Source organism: Protopterus annectens, chromosome 14.part0 (genome assembly GCF_019279795.1).
Source record: "Protopterus annectens isolate FY-2018-M chromosome 14.part0, PAN1.0, whole genome shotgun sequence".
Lineage (NCBI taxonomy): Eukaryota > Metazoa > Chordata > Ceratodontiformes > Protopteridae > Protopterus > Protopterus annectens.
In genome coordinates, this window is record NC_056748.1 from 873,374,822 (window position 1) to 873,394,322 (window position 19,501).

Here is a 19,501-nt window from a genome sequence, read left to right on the forward strand (position 1 = left end):
TTTTGCGATATCATTCTGTATTTTCTTAATGAAGGTGATTGTAACTGGGGATAGGGAGGAGTTACATTGATAAAGAATTTTTGGGAGTATATTCATTTTGACAACAGAAATTTTTGAGAGTGTAGAAAGCTTTAGTAATTGCCATCTTTTCATATCATGTGAGATAGTGGTCCATATTCTGTTTAAGTTAGCTTGCAGAACAGAAGAATATGAATGATCATATGAGACACCTAAGTAGTCGAGGGAGTGACAAATACGCATAGGTAAAACTGGAAAAAGGTGAGGTTTGTGTGCTGCAGGATTAATTTGGAAAATACTAGATTTGTTAGCATTAATCTTGAAATCTGAAATTGCAGCAAAAGTATTTAGGGAATTTATTAATTTCATGGCATCATTTGAGGGGTGCATAAAGTACAAATCAAGTCATTTGCGAAGGCAGTAAATCTAATATTAGAGTTGCAAATCCTAGGGACAGCATGGTAAGATTTCTGCGCCACAAACAGGAGCAATACCTCTAAATATAGATTGAACAATAAAGGAGACGGGGGGGCATCCCTGTCTAGTTCCATTTGTAATTTTTATCGGATTCGAGAATTTCCTGTTTATGTATAAACGAGTGTTTGAGCTGTTATATAAAACCTTAATGAGGTTTATAAATTCAGGAGGGAGGCCAAATTTCAAAAGAGCTAGGAACAGGAAGTCCCAGTTCACCCTATCAAAAGCCTTACAGGCGTCCAATATCAAAGCATATCTAGGATTGGGGTCTTGTTTGGTTATTTTTATTATAGATTCTAATGTTATGGTGTTATCCCATGTGTGTCCTCATAAAGCCAGCTTGCTCAGGGGAGATCAACCCATCCATTACTCTTTTCAATCTGTTGGCCAGTATAGAGGAGAAAATTTTAATATCAACATTCATAAGTGATATCGGTCTGTAGTTATTGGGGTTAGTAGTGTCTAATGTAGTTTTGGGAATCAAGATAGTTTTAGAATAATTAATGTATGGGTCCCTAGTACCATAACTGGCAAAAGATTTAAATAAATCTAGTAGAATAGGGGCTAGAGTAACTTTAAATGCTTTATAGAATTCCGACGAGAATCTATCTGGACCAGGGGCTTTCCCTAATTTCAGATTATCAATAACTTCTAGAATTTCCTTTACCATAATCTGGGCCGATAGTAAATCTTTTTGTGATTCAGTAACTTTCGGGAAGGTAATCCCATCCAAAATTTTCATCATCTCTTCCTTAGTGGTCGTAAAATTATCATTAGCATAAATTTCAGAGTATATTTGGTAAAAAAGCTGAATAATGCTTTCATCAGATCTATAAGACCGATTGTTATACTGAAGGCAAGAAATTCTAGGGGATCTAGGAGTGTTGAGAATTAATCTAGCTAAAGCCTTAGAAGGGATTTGTATATATTCTGAATATTTCGCTATAAATCTATATTCCCAAATAGACAGATTTGATTGGTGATATTCAAACAGCTCCTTTTGCTTTGCAATTAATTCCTTTTCTGTGTCCTCAGAGTAACTATCAATTAATTTCTTATCCAAATTAGTAATATCCCTCTGAAGCTCGATTAACCTTCTGGCCCGTAATTTCTTAAGAAAACTCGCTTTCTTGATAAAAACACCCCTGAGTACAGCTTTAGCTGCAGCCCATCTGATATCGAAGGAGATATTTTCATCCTGTTTAGCTCCAAAAAGATCCTTTAGAGTCAAATTAATCTCATTACCTAAAGATTTGTCCTGCAGAAGGTTAGAGTTTAAGGGCCAAGTAGGAGTTGTATTAACTATATTCTGAGTTAAACTTATTTCAAAACTATTCTTGAGTGGTCGGATAGGAAACGGGGTTCTGTTGAGAACTTAATTGTTCTGTTGTTGAAGTAACTTGAAATTAAAAAATAGTCAATACGGGACCATGACTTGTGACACCTGGAAAAGTAAGTAAAGTGATTGTGCTTATAATCAAAAACCTTAGTACTAAAGGCAATCGGGTCAATTAATTCAAAGTCATCAATCAGGTCTATCAAGGCCTTGCAAAACACTGAGTTCCCAGATCTATAACTACCAAAACGATCTGACTGGGGATTAATGACCACATTCCAATCACCTCCAATGATTAGTCGATGGCTTGGGAATTTAAGTAAAAGATTATAGATAGTCATAATAAAATCTGTGTGCTCGGAGCATGGCCCATAAATGTTGAGAAATAATATTGGATTATCTATTGTCTGGAAACAGCAGGTAAAGTAACACCATCTGCCATCTTGATCATTCCCTTTCGAAATGATCTGTGCCTGGAAGGATTTTTTAACAATAATCGCCACCCCTTTGGAATTATTAGCCGAGCCAGAGAAAATAATATCTTTAACCCAAGCCTTTTTATTTTCATTAGCCCAATCAGTGTTCAGCAAGTGAGTCTCTTGCAAAAAACATACATCGCAGTTAGCCTTAAGAATCAGATGCATAATTAACTTTTTTTCCCCAATATTATTGAGTCCTCTAACATTCCACGATGAAACTGTCAAATCATTAGTCATATTAAACATAATGATATTAGATATGTTAAGCAGAAATGAAAAAAAAAACGATTCTATACAGATAATTATATAGAATTGAAAAAGCAAAAACTAGTGAAAAACTGACGCATATATTTATATACCATGAGATTAGGGCAGTACATTGTAAGCCAATGGCACCAAAATCCCTCAAATCTACATCCGTGCTTACCTACACCACTATAGCTATTGAGAGAATGCATAAGTAAAAACATGTAGTTAAGACTATAAATGAGTAACGTGAAACCATTTTAACCATAATGAATATAACACAGCCAATATAGTATTTACAAAACTCATACAAAGTCATACCAAGTCCAAGATCAGACATCACAACCCTACTTGACAGACATCACAACCCTACTTGACATCCTAACAGCACCCAGTATATCTTATGTCAGTCATATATATGAATAGCTTAACCATGCAGAAAAATTATCAAATATGCTGGTATAATTATATTATTGGTTTTAAGGAAATTGCAATAAGTGTAACTCAATTATATATAATAAATAGAACCAAAAAATAGGATGTACTCCATTAAGGAAGGGCTAATGCCTCTTCAAGAAATTATTATAGCATACCAGTCCATCACCACAAATCTTAAAAGGTCTAGAGCAAACAACGAACAGCCCGTCCCATGCCATAAAGTCAGTAATGTGCGAACAAAACTATATGCTGTCTGGGCTATCGACAGACCCTACAGACGTCCTGGAGATAACTTTCCTGAAGAAAAAGAGGAAATCAGTTCCATAAACCTCGAAATGTGCTCGCTCAAAGGAACCCTTTTGAATGCATATAGCCAACGCGCACCGCTGGCACCGGATACGCGAGTCTTTCCTCTTAAATGTGCAACAGCTAGTGCTGCCTGTGCGTCACACTCAATGAAGTCCACTCACTATATCTACTAGCGTGAACATGGTTCCTAAGGGTTAACAAGGCTCCATTTAAAGAGTAAAACAAATACAAGGATTTAATGTCATAACGAGAAAGTAAGTGTATAACTGCTAGTAGTGGGAGAATACCCAAAACGTAATTTGCGAGCATATATTACTATTAAGGCAGCACAAGCTTAGGTGGAAGGATCTGAACCGAAACATTTAAGGAACACCGCTCTAGCTTCATTCGGGGATGACATAGAAAGTTTCGATTCTTGATGTGTGAAAGTCAGTGTTGAAGGGAACTTCATCTGAAATTTAATTTTCTTTTGTATGAGATCAGCACAATACGGAGCCAGTTTATGACGCATTTCTCGGATTTCAAGGGGAAGGTCCTGGGTAATTATTAGCAGTTGGTTGTTCTATATGAATTTCTTAACTTTTTTGAAGGCTGACAGAATATTTTGGACATCTTGAAAGTTGAGCATTTTAATGTAGACTGGTCTTGGTACAGAGATTAATTGCTGTCTCCGAAGTGCTCTGTGGGCTCTTTCAATGTTGTATTTGTGCACGGGGTTTGTATCTTTGCAGAGACTATTAAATATTTGTGTTGCCACATCAATTAGTTGACCAGGCTCGAATTTCTCACTTAAGCCTCTAATTATCAAGTTATTTCTTCGGCTTCGTGCTTCTAGGTCCACGATCTTAGATTGCATGGAGCTAATAGTTTTATATTTAATTTGGAGGGATTATTTTAAGGAGTGAATTTCAAATTCATTTGCCTTGGATCTCTCTTCAACCAGATCCAGTCTATCCATAATTTTATGTAATGAAATGTCAAAGGTGTTAAATTTGGCCGACAGTTCCTGAATAACCACTTGTAGAGGTGTAAGCGCATTTTTTAGTTCCTCCATTACCAATACATTTTCAGGGTTTTGTCTAACCGGCTCTTTGGAATGCTCTGATACCGGTTTTGACGATCTCAGCCTTTTGGTATCTCTTTCTGGGGAGGTAGTGATGGCTGAGAATTTAGATTTAGTAGTTTGAATGTCCATATTCTCCGAATCTCTCGATGTTCTATTCATTTCACAAAGATTTCAGGAGCTGTCACTGAAAATGGTGCTGGAGTTCAGGCCTCTAATAACCGCGTGTCGGAACAGTTGCGCACAGCAGGAACTTAATAACAGCACTTGTTATCAATCTGGATAATTATAGTACCTCAGATCAACTCCTCAAGATCAGTTATAAGCAAATTTAGCGCAAGGTACAAGATCAGCCTAGGATTACTTAATTTAGACAGCCAAACCAAAGATGAGCACTGGAGCTGTAAGGAGAGGGTACCTATTAGACGCCCACCATCTTGGAACTAGCAGCTTTGATATTATAACTTCTACTTTGTGCTAGATTTTTGTTTTTTGTCATGCAGAATTCTGCTGTTCACTTTTTACTGTATTTTTTATTACTGCTGAGGTCAGATTCAGTAGCTGATGGCTCCCTTAGGCTGATTTTTGGCTTCCTTTTTGTGGAGTGGTACTAGTTGTACATCTTCAGTCCTTCTCAAACTCCATTGGCCAAGGAACTTTTGGAACAGTTCCTTTTGAAGGCATATCTTTACTGTGGCCGTTTTCTTAGACACTTTCTGATGTCCTGACTTGTCTCTGTCTTCGCCTTTTTTGAGTGGCAAGTAACTCATTTCTTTTTACCTACCCCCTATCAACCCACCCATCAGCATCACTCACATTCTTCCCTCTTCCCAGGCAGTCTGCTGCCTATTCTCCTTAAGGATGACTGAAAAGTATTTTGTTAAGAATTTCTTCTCGTTTGCTTTCCTATTTGAATTTCAGCACTTCCTTCTCTATTGTGCTTGTGTTTATCCTGTGTATTTGAAGAACCACTATTTGTCTTCATTTTTCCTTTTGCCATATCCTTTGGCATTACAATCCTTGGCTGCTTTCTTTCTAACTTCATATTCCTTTACAACTTAAACCTACCTTCAGATCTTCAGCATTAATACACTTATGCCTAAGCTATTTAGGTTATATCCGACAAGGATATGACCAATCTAGCCAGCTTTTCATAGCTTGAGGGCACCTTCCACATACAGTGCTTGAGATCCTGATTGCTAGAATTCCTTATAAAAAGCCAGTTACAAAGACAAAAGCTGAAAGTTTTCTTGCTGTCGAAGTGTTCTTTTTCTACAGTTGTCATGGATCTGTCAATTAGTGGTCCTTCAAGGCTGAGAAGATAAGTCCCCTGCTGGAGAAAATCTTTCAGTACTGTATTTTCCTGACTTTTTTTTTCGCGAATTTATTATTCGGGTAGGATGCTCATTTTGTATGGATTGTCATCCTTTGAGGAGTGATTTGAGGTAACTGTAAACTTGTTCTTTGAACTTGTATATTTTTGTAGTATTTGTGTTGGGACAGGGATTGTTGATGGTGGGAACACTTTTTTTTTTTTTTTAACCTCAAAACAACCTTTTTGCTCAGACAACAACTGTTCTTCTTTGATTTGAAACTCGTTAAGGGCAATTACCACAAGCTACCCCACAGACTGGAATTACTTGTACAAGTCATGGGTTGTTTGATGCACGACTGCCTTGGACGATAGAATCTTTTTCCTTTTAGGCACTTGTCTTCTTTCCTCCTGAGGAAGTGCAGCAGGTAATGAAAGGCTAACAAATTTAAAACTAGAATTTAATATGTCTGAGTGGAAGGAATCTCTGGTTGGTGCCACTCCAAGAACCAGGGCTTTAAGTTCTGGCTGCTTCTGGTTTTTATTTGTTGTACTCTGACCTTTATTAGTCTTGCATCAAGGTTCAACTGTTAGCTATTTCTGCTTCTCCAACCTTGGATCACCCCATTCTTCATATTCTCAAGCTGAGCATTTTTTCAGAGGGGTTTTACATATCCATCCACATAGAAAACAGGTGACTCTTCCTTGGTATCTGAGTTGTGTTCTTGAAGAGCTTTACACTTTTTCTGTTTGAAGCAGCTCATCAAGCTGATTTCATGATGTTCTTCATGTTTCACTGTTGCAGTCATTACATTTGGGTAATCTGTTGGCAGGTTGCCCTCAGTCTGTCTGAATAACAAAGTCTTGGGTCCTGCGTCGGTTGCTGTCTCCTCTACCATGACATCAGGTCATCAGGGGTATAAAACATGCAGCCGACCCCATTTTATTCAGTCTTTCTTGCCGCGCAGTGCCAGAAGCAGAAGCAGTTCGCAAGTGCCGGTCGGCCGACTCCTGAAATTTTCGCATTCGAGTTTCAGAACCGAAGTCTTCAAACTAAAGCTAGGAACCCCGTTGAGGAAACTTTTTCTTGCTCCTTACCGATGTCAGTAAAAGTTAATAATTGCATTACTTGTGGGAAGCAAGTACCTCATAAGGATTTTCATTTGTACTGTATTCCTTGCCTAGGCCCAGATCACAACGTGCCTTGCTGTCGGTTTTGTGCTAGATTTAACCAACGCACTATTAAGTGTCTGCATATTTTAGCTTCTAAATGTTTTGGTTCAAAATTTAATTATCCTGAAATGTCGTCTGTTAGCAGTCCGACTACCCGAGTTCACAAAGAACGCAAAGAAAAAGAGACAGACCATCGAGGTTCAAAACCGACGAAGCTTCTCCTAAGCCAGTCGCCGGTTCACCGGTACTCAGTGAGGCGCTTTTGCAGCCCTTGATACCCACTACTTTTGAGCCGCAGGCCTCTACCGAGACCCATTCAGAGTCCGATATGCCACGAGATTCTCAGAGTATTGAACCCGCGGATGTCTCTCCCTTGGATGGGTCCGGAGCTGCTGAGCAGGCACCGGCTTCCGAGGGTGTTTTCAGGCCTTAACATTTTTATATTAAACCGACGCCACCCTCAAAAACAAGGTCAAAAACATCTTCTATGTCTAAAAAACTGACGCATGAGCCACATGCTCAGGCCCCTATGCCTAAAAAACAGATGATCAAAATGGCTGAGGATTTAATTACCTTGATCAGGGGTTCCCAACCCCCCAGCTAAGAGGCCTAGGCAAGGCACTGATTATGAATCTTCAGATCAGGTTTCCATTTCTTCTGATTCCTCTTCTGATCAGGAATTTTCTATTCCACCCTGTGAGGATTCTGATGCAGAGGAATCCATCCCATCTGCATCTCCTCCTGAGGATTACTGTTTTGGAGAGACTTTGCATACTTTAAGGGAAAATTTTCACTGGGAGAGTCAGGACTTCTCTGAATCAAAAAAGAAGCTTGGGGATTTCTAGGGATTCCTTCTTCTTCCTCAGCATAGGCCTTTGGCAATACCTCCTGTATTGGACATTGTTGATGTGTTTTTGGAATCAAGCATGGCTGCTGATTCCCTGCCTCCGGCTCCTAGTAAGCCAGACAGATATTACAGGGTTCCTGACTCCCACAAATTTCTATTCAAAAATCCTGCTGCTGATCCCAAGACTATTTCTCAGGGTCCCAAGGGTGTAAAGGCCTCTACAGCCAAAAATCCTACCCCCTCTGACAGATTTCCAGGGTGCTGGGTAGATGGGGAAAGAAGGTTTATACGTCTGCAACCTTGGCAATCAGGGCTTTAAACTGCCAGTTTCATATGCTTAAATATCAACAGCATGTTATGGGCTTACTGAAACAGAAAATGATGTTGATTTCTGATTGTGTGGAAAATAGTTACAGGAATTATTGCATTCAGCAGAACAGGTTGGAAAGCATACTTTGCAGTGTGGTTTTGATTCTTTGGAGGCCTCTTGTAGGGCCGCCGTTACTGGATCAGTGATTAGAAGGCATGCCTGGCTCAAGGAGCAAAATCTGCCTGATCATGTTAAAGCTAAGTTGTTGGATGCCCCTTTGCAGCATGATACTCTGTTTGGTAATAAGGCAGAAGAGGTTTTAAAGAAAATGGAAGACAAAGCTAAATCTATGCAAACTGTAAAATATTTCTTGCAAGTGCAGCCACCCAGGTTCAGTAGACACTGGCCTACTAAAAATTGGTCCTTTCCTGTGTCCAACAGAGCCACTCAAGGCAAATCCAGGTGCTCAAAAGGCTCCAGATACCAGTCACAGGGTTATTACAGGTCAAAGCAATGGGGTGCCTCCCCCTCCAAAACTGGAGGGAACAAAGCACAACCCTACAGTAAGTAGTCTCAATGACTTTCCTCTACCATTACCAAGCACTTACCTTTTGGCAGCCCCCTTGGGGGGAAAACTAGCACTTCATGCTCAAAATTGGCAGTTAATTACCCTGGACAAGTGGGTATTAAACATAGTATCCCAGGGGTACAGACTTCATTTCCATACTTTGCCAATTCAAAACGGATGGCTGGATCTGCCACAAAACCAGTGGGCAGATGTCCAGAAACAAGTTATGTCCCTCATGGATATAGGGGCTATTCAACCGGTACCAGAAAAGGAAAAAGACAAGGTTTTTATTCAAGACTTTTCCTGGTACCCAGAAAAGACCATTCATGGCGTCCAATACTGGGCTTATCGATTTTGAACACGTTCCTGGACATTCCAAAATTCAAAATGCTGACTTTACAACAGCTTCTGCCTATGCCAAGCAGGAATGCGTGGTTAGTAACTCTAGACTTAAAAGAGGCATACCTGCATATCCCAGTAAGGGAATCATGCAGAAGATACCTCCGCTTCAAAGCAGGTTTTTTGCATTACCATTTCTCTGCACTGCCCTTTGGCTTATCTACTGTGCCCAGGGTCTTTACAAAGTGCCTGGCACCAGTAATTGCATTCTGCAGACAAAGAAGCATTAAAATTTATCCTTATCTGAACGACTCTCTCATTCAAGCAGAGGACAAAGACACACTTCTTCAACATCTGGCATTTGTCAAAAGGCTTCTAGCATGCCTAGGGTACACCATAAATGAAAAGAAAACACAGTTGTTACCCTCTCAAATAATTACTTTCCTGGGTGCAAGCTTGAATACCACTGCCCAGATGGCTTACATTATGCCAGACAAAGGCAACTAACAACATACTTCAAACAAATGGCAAAAAAACCCAGCTGTCTGCAAGACAAATTCTGCAGGCTTTTGAGTTCATGGCATCCTGCATTCTACTAAATCCATAATGCAAGACTGCATATGAGGAAACTTCAATGGTACCTAAAAAGTATATGGAGTCAACATTGTCACAGTCTGGAAACAATGATTCCTCTCATTCCCTGCCTACAACAGGAGTTTCTTTGGTGGGAAGAGACATGTCACCAAAACAAGGGACTGTCATTCACTCTACCCCCTGCCACCCAAACCCTAACTACAGACGCATCAGACTATGCTTGGGGGGGCCCCACCTGGCGGGGAGATGCATTCATGGCAGATGGAGCCCAAACCAAATGCATCTGCAAAGTCTCCTCTTCACTTTTTCCCTTAGAACTGCTCTATCTCTCAAATTAAACACCCTATTCTCAATCTGAGGCCCTGCACTTGCCCAAATAAGCAATCTTACAATCTAGCACTAATAAACTAAAAGCACTACATCCTCATATACTCTCCAAAATTACCTTGTCCCCTATTGGTCCTTTTTAATTAAGTGATGAGTTCCCTTTACTACTCTAGCATGTCCAAAGGTCAGTTAATGGTTTCCTCTCCAGTCCAGCTGGTGAATCTGGGAATCTTGAGGCAATGTTACAACTGCCTCATGTACACGGACAACCCTCTCCTCCTCCAAATGGGTTCAAACATATGTGATAGATGCAATCATATAGCCAAACTGGAGGCTGAGCTCTCCCACCTCTGAAATGGTGTAACCAGTCAGGAGGAGAAGGTAACCTCACACAACACTAATCCAGTCTCACATAGTCCTACCACAACAGCAAAGCAAACACATAAACACACAAAAACATACTCGGAGGCTCTAAACAAAAATCTACCTAAGCAGCAGAGACCTCCCAAGCAGACACCCAAGCAAACGCTACCCCACAGCAAAACATGTGCAACACATAGCTCACAAAGATTCTATAGTCAGACACACTGACTAGCCAGCCAGCTCACCAGGCTGAACAAGGAGAAGGTCACAGTGAGCTGCCTGTCAGGCACTGGGATCCGCCACATAACGCAAGCACTCAGGTCACTCCAAAGCGAGTACAAATATGATTCTGTCATAGTACATGCTGGTGTGAATGACCTGAGATGTACCTCCCTCGACTACATGAATAGAGAAATAGAGGAGCTCTCCGATCATGTAGCCCAGGCCGGTATGACCCTGATCTTGAGCAGCATCTTACCCTCATCTAGAATGATGCCGCAGTATAAAGACAAAATGATCGATTTTAACAATTGGCTAAAATTTTGGTGTCATTCAAAGGGGATCCAGTGCCTGTCAGCCTGGGATGACATGCTCGACAAGCCACGTTGCTTCGCTAGGGACGGCTTGCACCTGTCACTCCTGGGCTTTTGGATACTGGCAAAGGCTCTTGCCACCCCCATAGTGCCTTTTTTAGGCAAGGCTCAAAAGACAAACCCACCTCCATAGAAAACGCAAAGAACAAGAAACTAAGGGTAATGCTGCTAAACGCCAGACGTCTGAACCTCAAAATGCACGCAGTCGAAGCTCTCCTCAGTATGGAGAACATTGATATCTGTGCAGTGACAGAAACCTGGTTCAAAGCTCCAGAGAGCACCCCAGCACTACCAGGTTATACCTCATATCATGCTTTTCGACCCCAAAACTCGGACCGAACCACAAAAGGAGGGGGAGTATCCATATTTATCAAGGATACCCACACCTCCAGGTTAGTGACGTTGCACGAAGCATCAGAAACCAGCCATATGCAACTAACAGTGGGCAAAACTGCCTTTCAGTTTATAGTATGCTACAGACCACTGTCTCAAAATCCGGAATCCCACTCTGCTTTCCTGAAAACATTGGAGAACATGAGGATCTCTCCAGACACCATTATACTGGGTGACTTCAACTACCCAAACATAGACTGGGAGCATTACTCAAGCCCCAACACCCTAGCCCAAAGGTTCCTGGAATTTATAAACTCAAATGCCATGGAACAACTAGTCACAACTCCCACAAGAGGGGAAAACATACTTGACTTGATCATCACCAACATGGGGACCCTATGCTCCACACCAGAAGTATAACCCTCATTGGTAAGATCAGACCATAAATTAATTTCACTGGATATCCAAATCCCGACCCCACCCCCAGCCCAGAAAACCACAGTGAAAAACTCCTCAGAAGCGAACTTCACACTTCTCAAAACCGAGGTGGAATCCTTCAAGGCCCCCGGGCCAGTGGAAACTACGACCCAAACCACAGAATTCTATATAAACGCATTCTATGGACACCTCCAGGAATGCATGGATCATGCTATCCCACACAAAACCAAGACCCAATCGTCCAAAGGCAGGCGTCCAGTCTGGTGGACCCCAGCCATAAATAAGTTGTACAACAGAAGGAGGAAGCTACTACATGATAGAGCAAAATCCCTAAAAGGGAAGGCATCTCTGATCAGTACTAGCAAAAAATTACGATCCCTCATAAAATCCTCCAAGGCCAGCTTTGAGAGAAAAATTGCACAGGACACTAAAGACAATCACAAGGCTTTCTTTAGCTATGTTAGGAACCTGGGATGCAACTCCCAGATATGCTCAGAGTTGATTCTAAACGACAAAAAAATACACTGAACCCACAGACATTACCAACATCCTGGCAGACAGGTTCAGTGCAAACTTCTCCCCCCTTCCCACCCAAAATAGCAAATATCTATCCTAGCAGAGTGCAGCCTCCCTAACATCTCAGATGCTCAGGTGAAAGCCGCCCTCTCCAAAGCAAAAAACACTGCTTCAATGGGACCAGACGGAGTCCCGGGTTGCGTCCTACATGAACTCCAAGAAGAACTAAACCCTCATGTCAAACTGCTGTACAATTTCAGCCTCACTACAGGATATGTACCCAAAGAATGGCGTACAGCAACAGTGGTCCCACTCCACAAAGGTGGTGCCTCAACGGACCCTGGTAACTATCGCCCCATAAGCCTGACTAGCCTTATCTGCAAGGCCATGGAGAGGATCATCATGGAACTCATAAACAAAGACATTGGGGACCTACAGACACTAGATCCTACCCAATTTGGCTTTGTCAAGGGCAGATCCTACCTCTTGAACCTGGTCGACTTTTTCGAAACAGTCACCAAGGCCATAGATGAAGGGAAGGTAGTCCACACAGCCTATGTGGACCTCGCAAAGGCATTTGACACAATACCCCACTCGGGCATCATAGATAAGCTATCCAGCTTAAATATAAACCCCTATGTTACAAGATGGGTTGCTAACTGGCTCAAAGACAGAACCCACAGAGTCAGAATTGCCGGAGCCATGTCAGACTCGAAACTGGTTACAAGTGGTGTCCCACAAGGCTCTGTTCTGGGTCCTCTCGTTCGGCGTATACTTTTCCGAGGTACAGGCCAACACGGGAGGACTATGGCTGACCAAGTTCGCAGATGACTGCAAACTCGGCACCATAATTGACTCTCCAGCTGACATGAACATCCTCCAAAAAGGTCTCTCAGAGACGGATAACTGGTGCCAGAGCCATGGCCTAAAGCTAAATGCCAAAAAGTGTATAGTCATACCCTTTGGCAAAAACAAAGTGCCCACAAATTACCACATAGGTGGTAACCCATTAAGTACGGAATCAGTAATTAGGGACCTGGGGACCCAAGTTGATGGCAATCTCTTCTTCGACAGCCACATCGCCAAAGTGGTTAGAAAGACCTTCTACATAGCCCACCTTATCACGAAAGGATTCACATCTAGATCTAGCGAGGTAATAGTGCCCCTTTATTCATCCCTCATCAGGACCATCATAGAATACAATGCCCCTTTTGGGATGTACCTTACCCGACACCTGCAGCAACTAGAAAGACCCCAAAAGTACCTCACAAAGAGGATCAAGGGACTCCAACAGATCCCATATGCTGCCCGGTTAAAAAAGCTCCAGCTCTACTCAGTTGCATACCGCCTACTTCGTGGCGATCTATGCCTGACATACAAAGCTATGTCCAACCCAGAATTAATGGACATGCTCCACCTCAGAAAATCTAAATCCCTTAGAACCACGCACTCGAGGGACTTGAACCTCAGCACAGAAATAAATAGAACATGCTGGAGGGACAGATTCATAACCCAGAGGCTCCCTTCGCTCTGGAATAGAATCCCAGTCCATGTTAGGCAGAGCACCTCACTGACTCTCTTCAAGAGGAATCTTGATGAGTGGATGGGAGATCATAGGTTTACCCCGGGGATTACTTTTGTGTCACTACTAGACAGAGGCACAGCAAACTCAAATCAAAGGGTGGTGAAAGCCAAACACACTTGGGCTAGGTTTATAAATGCCCCAAGGCAGATTGCCTAGTATGAACCTATGAACCAGAAAGAGATGCTAGCTGATGTCCTTCAAGGATGCATCTGCAGTCCTAACATATGGGTTGTCCTGCCTCAGGCAGCCCTTCAGTCGGCCGGATTCCAAAGTCTGGGTCTGGCCTCGGCTGATGTCGCACTTCACCCGACGTCATAGCTGCTGGGGTATAAAGGCATCAACCGACGCCATTTTCCTCAGTCTTTCTTGCCGCGTGGTGCCCGAAGCAGAAGCTGTTCGTAAGTGCCGGTCGGTCAGATCCAGAGATTTCTACTACCGAAGACTTCTAAAAAAGCTAAGTACCCCGTTGGGGACTCTTTCTTGCCTCAGCCGATGTCAGACAAAGTAAATAATTGTTTAACTTGTGGGAAACAAATACCTCATAAGGATTTCCACTCTTACTGCCTTCCTTGCTTAGGCCCAGACCACGACGTATCAGCTTGTCTAGCCTGTGCTTCCTTCAACCGACGGACGCTTAGACGTCTGTCGGAGTTTGCAGAGGAGTTTTTTGGTCCCACTTTTGCATATAAAATGCCGTCGGAGACTCCGACTACACAATTAGCTAAAAAGCGCAGGGAAAAGGACCGACACTCGCGGTCCGCGGTTTCGGCTGAAACCACGGTTAGGCCAACCGCGAGTGTCTCGGTTTCGGCTGAAACAGAGTCCTCGGTTCTTCCTTCGGCCGAAAGCATGCCTCCGATAACCGAGACCTCACAGAGCATGCCTGAATCTGCTACTGAAATTACTGCTACAGAAGCAGGCACCCAGGATTTGTCAGACACTATTCCTTTAGACATTTCTACCCCTGCACGTGGGGCTGCTAGACCCCCTGCTTCTATGTCTATCAAGGCCTTTTCCAGGGCTAAAGCAGCTAAATCTTCTAAGGCCTTAACTACAAAAGCTCCCTCACACGGGCCTACCTCTAGTTCCCAGATACTCAGCCTGGCTGAGGACCTTATTTCTTTGGTCAGGGGATCCCAACCTCACCCAGACAGGGCCTCTCAACCTCCTCCAGATAAGAGGCCTAGGACTGAACCCCCTGAACCTGTCTCTACAGACTATTCCTCGGATGATTCAGATATTTCAGACCATCAGGAAGGCCCATATTCTCCTTATGAGGATTCTGATGCAGAAGACTCCATTCCTTCTGCTTCTCCTCCTGAAGAATTTTCTTTTGGGGAAACCCTACACTCTATGAGGGAACACTTCCAATGGCAGGGCCAGGATTTTTCAGATTCAAGGAAAAGGCTAAGGATTTTTTTACACTTACCACAGCATAGGCCTTTAGCCATTCCTCCAGTACTATCAGTTGTTGATGATGCATATTATGATGCCAGTACTGCCCCTGATTCTCTTCCTCCGGCCCCTGCCAAACCTGACAGATATTACAGGGTCCCGGACACACACTACCACTTGTATAAGGCTCATGTTGCAGACCCAGAAACCATTTCACAGGGCCCTAAAGGTGTGGCAGCTGCCTCTGCCAAAAACCCTCTTCCCTCTGAAAGGGAATCTAGAGCATTAGAGAGATGGGGTAAAAAGGTTTATACATCTGCTACTCTTTCGGCCAGGGCCTTAAACTGTCAGTTTCACATGATTCAGTACCAGGAATTTTTGTTAGACCAGCTAAATAAAAAACTGTCCTCTCCTGAACCTATAGACCGCAAGTCCCTTCAGGATTTGGTACATAACTCTCAGCAGGTCAGTAATCATTTCTTAAAATGTGGCTATGATGCACTGGAGGCTTCCTTTAGATCCGCTATGACTGGAGCAGTGATTTGAAGGCATGCCTGGTTAAAAGAGCAATCCTTACCAGACCATGTTAAGTCAAAACTCCTAGATGCTCCTATGGAGAAACAAAGTTTGTTTGGCTCCCCCGCACAGGAGGTACTAAAGAAAGTGGAAGAAAAAGCAAAATCTGTCCAAACAGTCAAGGATTTCTTACAGGTCCAACCTCCGAGGTTTAGCAGAAATTGGCCTTCGAAGAATTGGTCCTTTCCAGACACCTCCAGAGCACAGAGAGGCCGAAATAGACGCCCAAGAGGCAGAGGTCAATCTAGGGGTGCCTACAGGGGACGTCAGTGGCAACCTGCCAACCAGAGAAGTGCTGCCACAGCTGCAACTACAACCACTTCTACAGGACAGACACAATGACTTGGCTCTGGTTCCGCCTACCAGGGAACAACTGGAAGCACCCTTGGGCAGAAAGCTAGCCTTATACTCCGACAACTGGCATTGCATTACAGGAGACAGATGGACTTTACAAACAATAGACAAAGGCTACAGGTTTCACTTCCACACTCTACCAAAAAAGAGAGGAATGCCAAACCTTCCACCAAGCCAAAAAACAGAGGCTCAACAACAAATCAACAACTTACTAAGGATGAGAGCTATACAAAAGGTACCACCTATGGAACAAGGCCAAGGATTTTACTCCAGACTATTCCTTGTACCAAGAAAAGAAAATCAATGGAGACCTATTCTCGACTTGTCCACACTAAACACATACCTCATTGTTCCAAAATTCAAAATGCTGACCCTCCAGCAACTTCTTCCCATGCTGGGCAAGGAGTCTTGGCTGGTGACTCTAGATCTCAAGGAGGCATACCTGCACGTCCCTATACGACCAGATTGCAGAAGACACCTCAGATTTCTTGCAGGATCAGAGCATTATCAATTCTCAGCATTGCCCTTTGGCTTATCTACTGCGCCCAGAGTATTCACAAAATGCCTGGCATCAGTAATTGCTCATTGCAGGCTTCAGGGAATTCAAATTTACCCATACCTGGACGACTGCCTAATACAAGCGGACAACAAGACAAAATTAACAAAAGATTTGGCAAATGTCATACAACTGTTGCAAGCCTTGGGATACACAGTCAACATTCAAAAGTCAAGGCTAGTGCCATCCCAAAGGATAACATTTTTGGGTGCAGAACTGGATACAACTACTCAGATGGCTTTTCTCACAGAAGAAAAACAAAAGCAACTACCAGTCTATTTGATGACATTAACAACACAAACTCAGCTTACTGCAAGGAAAGTCCTGCAAGCCCTGGGTTACATGGCATCCTGCATAATATTGATCCCGCATGCCAGGCTGCATATGAGAAAGTTACAATGGTACCTAAGGAATGTATGGTCTCAACACAGGCACAGTCTAGAAGCCAATAATTCCATGCCTGAAGCAAGAATTCCTGTTGTGGGCTCAGGCCTGTCAGATAAACAGAGGATTGCCTTTCCACAAACCACATCCAAGCCAGACCATCACCACGGACGCCTCAGACCTAGGCTGGGGGGCACACATGGAGGACAAGTGTATACAAGGCCTATGGACCCAAGACCAGCTGAATCTACACATAAATCTAAAGGAGATGCTGGCAGTGAAACATGCAATCCAGGCATTCAGACCATTCCTCCAACAAGGTCACCTGCTGATAAGGACGGGCAATACCACAGTCATGTGGTACATCAACAAACAGGGAGGTACACACTCATATTCTCTATGCCGGATGGCAATGGAACTGTGGAATTTGGCCCTGAATCTCAACATTCAAGTACAGGCCAGATTTGTACCAGGAAAAGAAAATTCACTAGCAGACACCTTAAGCAGAACTACCACGGATGCTCACGAATGGATGCTGCATCCAGATATCTTCAAAGCCATAACAAAGAAATGGGGAATGCCAGAGATAGACCTGTTCGCCTCCCCACACAACCACCAATTGAAGAAATTCTGCTCAAGAGCGTACCACCCACTTGCCTGGAGGGTGGACTCCCTTTCCTTCAGCTGGAAAAACCTGACAGCATATGCATTTCCACCTCTTCCTTTGATGTACAAAGTCCTACTGAAGATCAGAGAGGAACAGCCAAAAGTAATCCTGATAGCTCCAGACTGGCCAAGGCAACATTGGTACCCGCTACTGAGAAGCATGTCTCGGACTCGCTCATGGCCTCTACCTCTATGTCCCTTACTTCTAACACAGAACAACTACAAGACCCTGCATCCAAACTTGAAAACACTGCAGCTAGCTGCTTGGAATATTGCATAAAACAAAATAAACCAGATTTATCTCAGAGGGTTAAGGACATTATCCTGGAGGCTCGCAGACCCTCCACAAGGAAAACTTATTCAGCCAAATGGAAAAGATTCCTCATTTGGAGTGCAGCAAAGGGAGAAAATGTCTCATTGGCAAACATAGCACACATCTTGGAATACTTAGCAGAACTGTTCCACAATGGCCTGTCCTACTCCACCATTAAGATTCATGCATCAGCAATTTTAGCAGAGTACAACATGGATCCTCCTGTCTTCCCTCATCCTCTACTCAGGCAGTTCTTGAGAGGAATCAAAAATGTAAAGCCTGCAAGGAAACCACCTTTACCTACATGGGATCTCAACTTTGTGCTGGAAAAATTAACACTTCCCCCTTTTGAACCAGCAGCAACAGCAGACTTACAGTTCTTATCTAGGAAAACTGCTTTTCTGCTAGCAATCACTTCAGCAAGAAGGGTATCTGAGTTACAGGCATTAATGGCAGTACAGCCTTTCCTTATCTTCCATCAGGATAGAGTGTCTCTGAGAACTAATCCTACTTTTATGCCAAAAGTGGTCTCCAGGGTATCATTGAACCAAGCGATTCATTTACCTACATTCTTCCCCAACCCACAGAATAGGGGGGAAAGACTGCTACATACCTTGGATGTGCACAGACAAATGTCCTTCATGGATGCATCTGCAGTCATAACAAGTGGGTTGTCCTGTCGTCAGGCAGCCCTGCAGTCGGCCGGATTCCAAAGTCCGGGTCCGGCTTCGGCTGATGTCGCACTTCACCCGACGTCATCTCTGTTGGTCTTCGGGTATATAAGCATCAGCCGACGCCATTTTCCCCAGTCTTTCTTGCCGCGTGGCGCCCGAAGCAGAAGCTGTTCGCAAGTGCCGGTCGGTCGGATCCAGAGATTACTTCTACGAATACTACAAGACTTCTAAAAGCTAAGTACCCCGTTGGGGACTCTTTCTTGCCTCAGCCAATGTCAGAAAAAGTTAACAATTGTTTAACCTGTGGGAAACAAATACCTCATAAAGATTTCCACTCTTACTGTCTGCCTTGTTTAGGCCCAGCCCACGACGTAGCAGCCTGTTCGGCCTGTGCCTCTTTCAACCGACGAACGCTTAGGCGTCGGTCAGAGTTTGCTGAACAGTTTTGGTTCTGATTTTGTACATTATGCCGTCGGATCCTCCGACTACCCAATCTACTAAAAAGCGAAAGATAAGACCGACACTCGCGGTCCGCGGTTTCGGCGAAACCACGGTAAAGCAAACGAGTGTCTCGGTTTCGCGAAACCGAGAAAACTGATCAAAGTACAGCTGAACCTATTCTTACAACTGAGGCCCCTGCTACAACTCTTGAATCGACCTCAGAACTTTTACCCACTACGGTGGTTGACTTATCAGACACCATCCCTTGGATGTCTCTACCCCAGCACGTGGTGCTGCTAGGCCTCCAGCAGCCATGTCCATTAAGGCTTTGCCAGGGCTAAAGCAGCCAAAACTACTAAAACAGTGCCTGTTAAACCCCCACATGCAGGCCCTCTTCTAGCTCTCAAATGCTTTCTTTGGCAGAAGATTTAATTTCTTTAATTAGGGATCTCAATCTCACCCAGACAGGGCCTCTCAG

The 19,501-nt window shown here is 43.4% G+C and overlaps 1 protein-coding gene across 1 annotated transcript in view; it reads left to right on the forward strand.

Annotated features, from left to right (window-relative positions):
- Positions 1-19,501, forward strand: part of TNKS2 (tankyrase 2) — a gene marked incomplete in the record, with an annotated part of 1,900,381 nt that overhangs the window by 1,204,013 nt on the left and 676,867 nt on the right.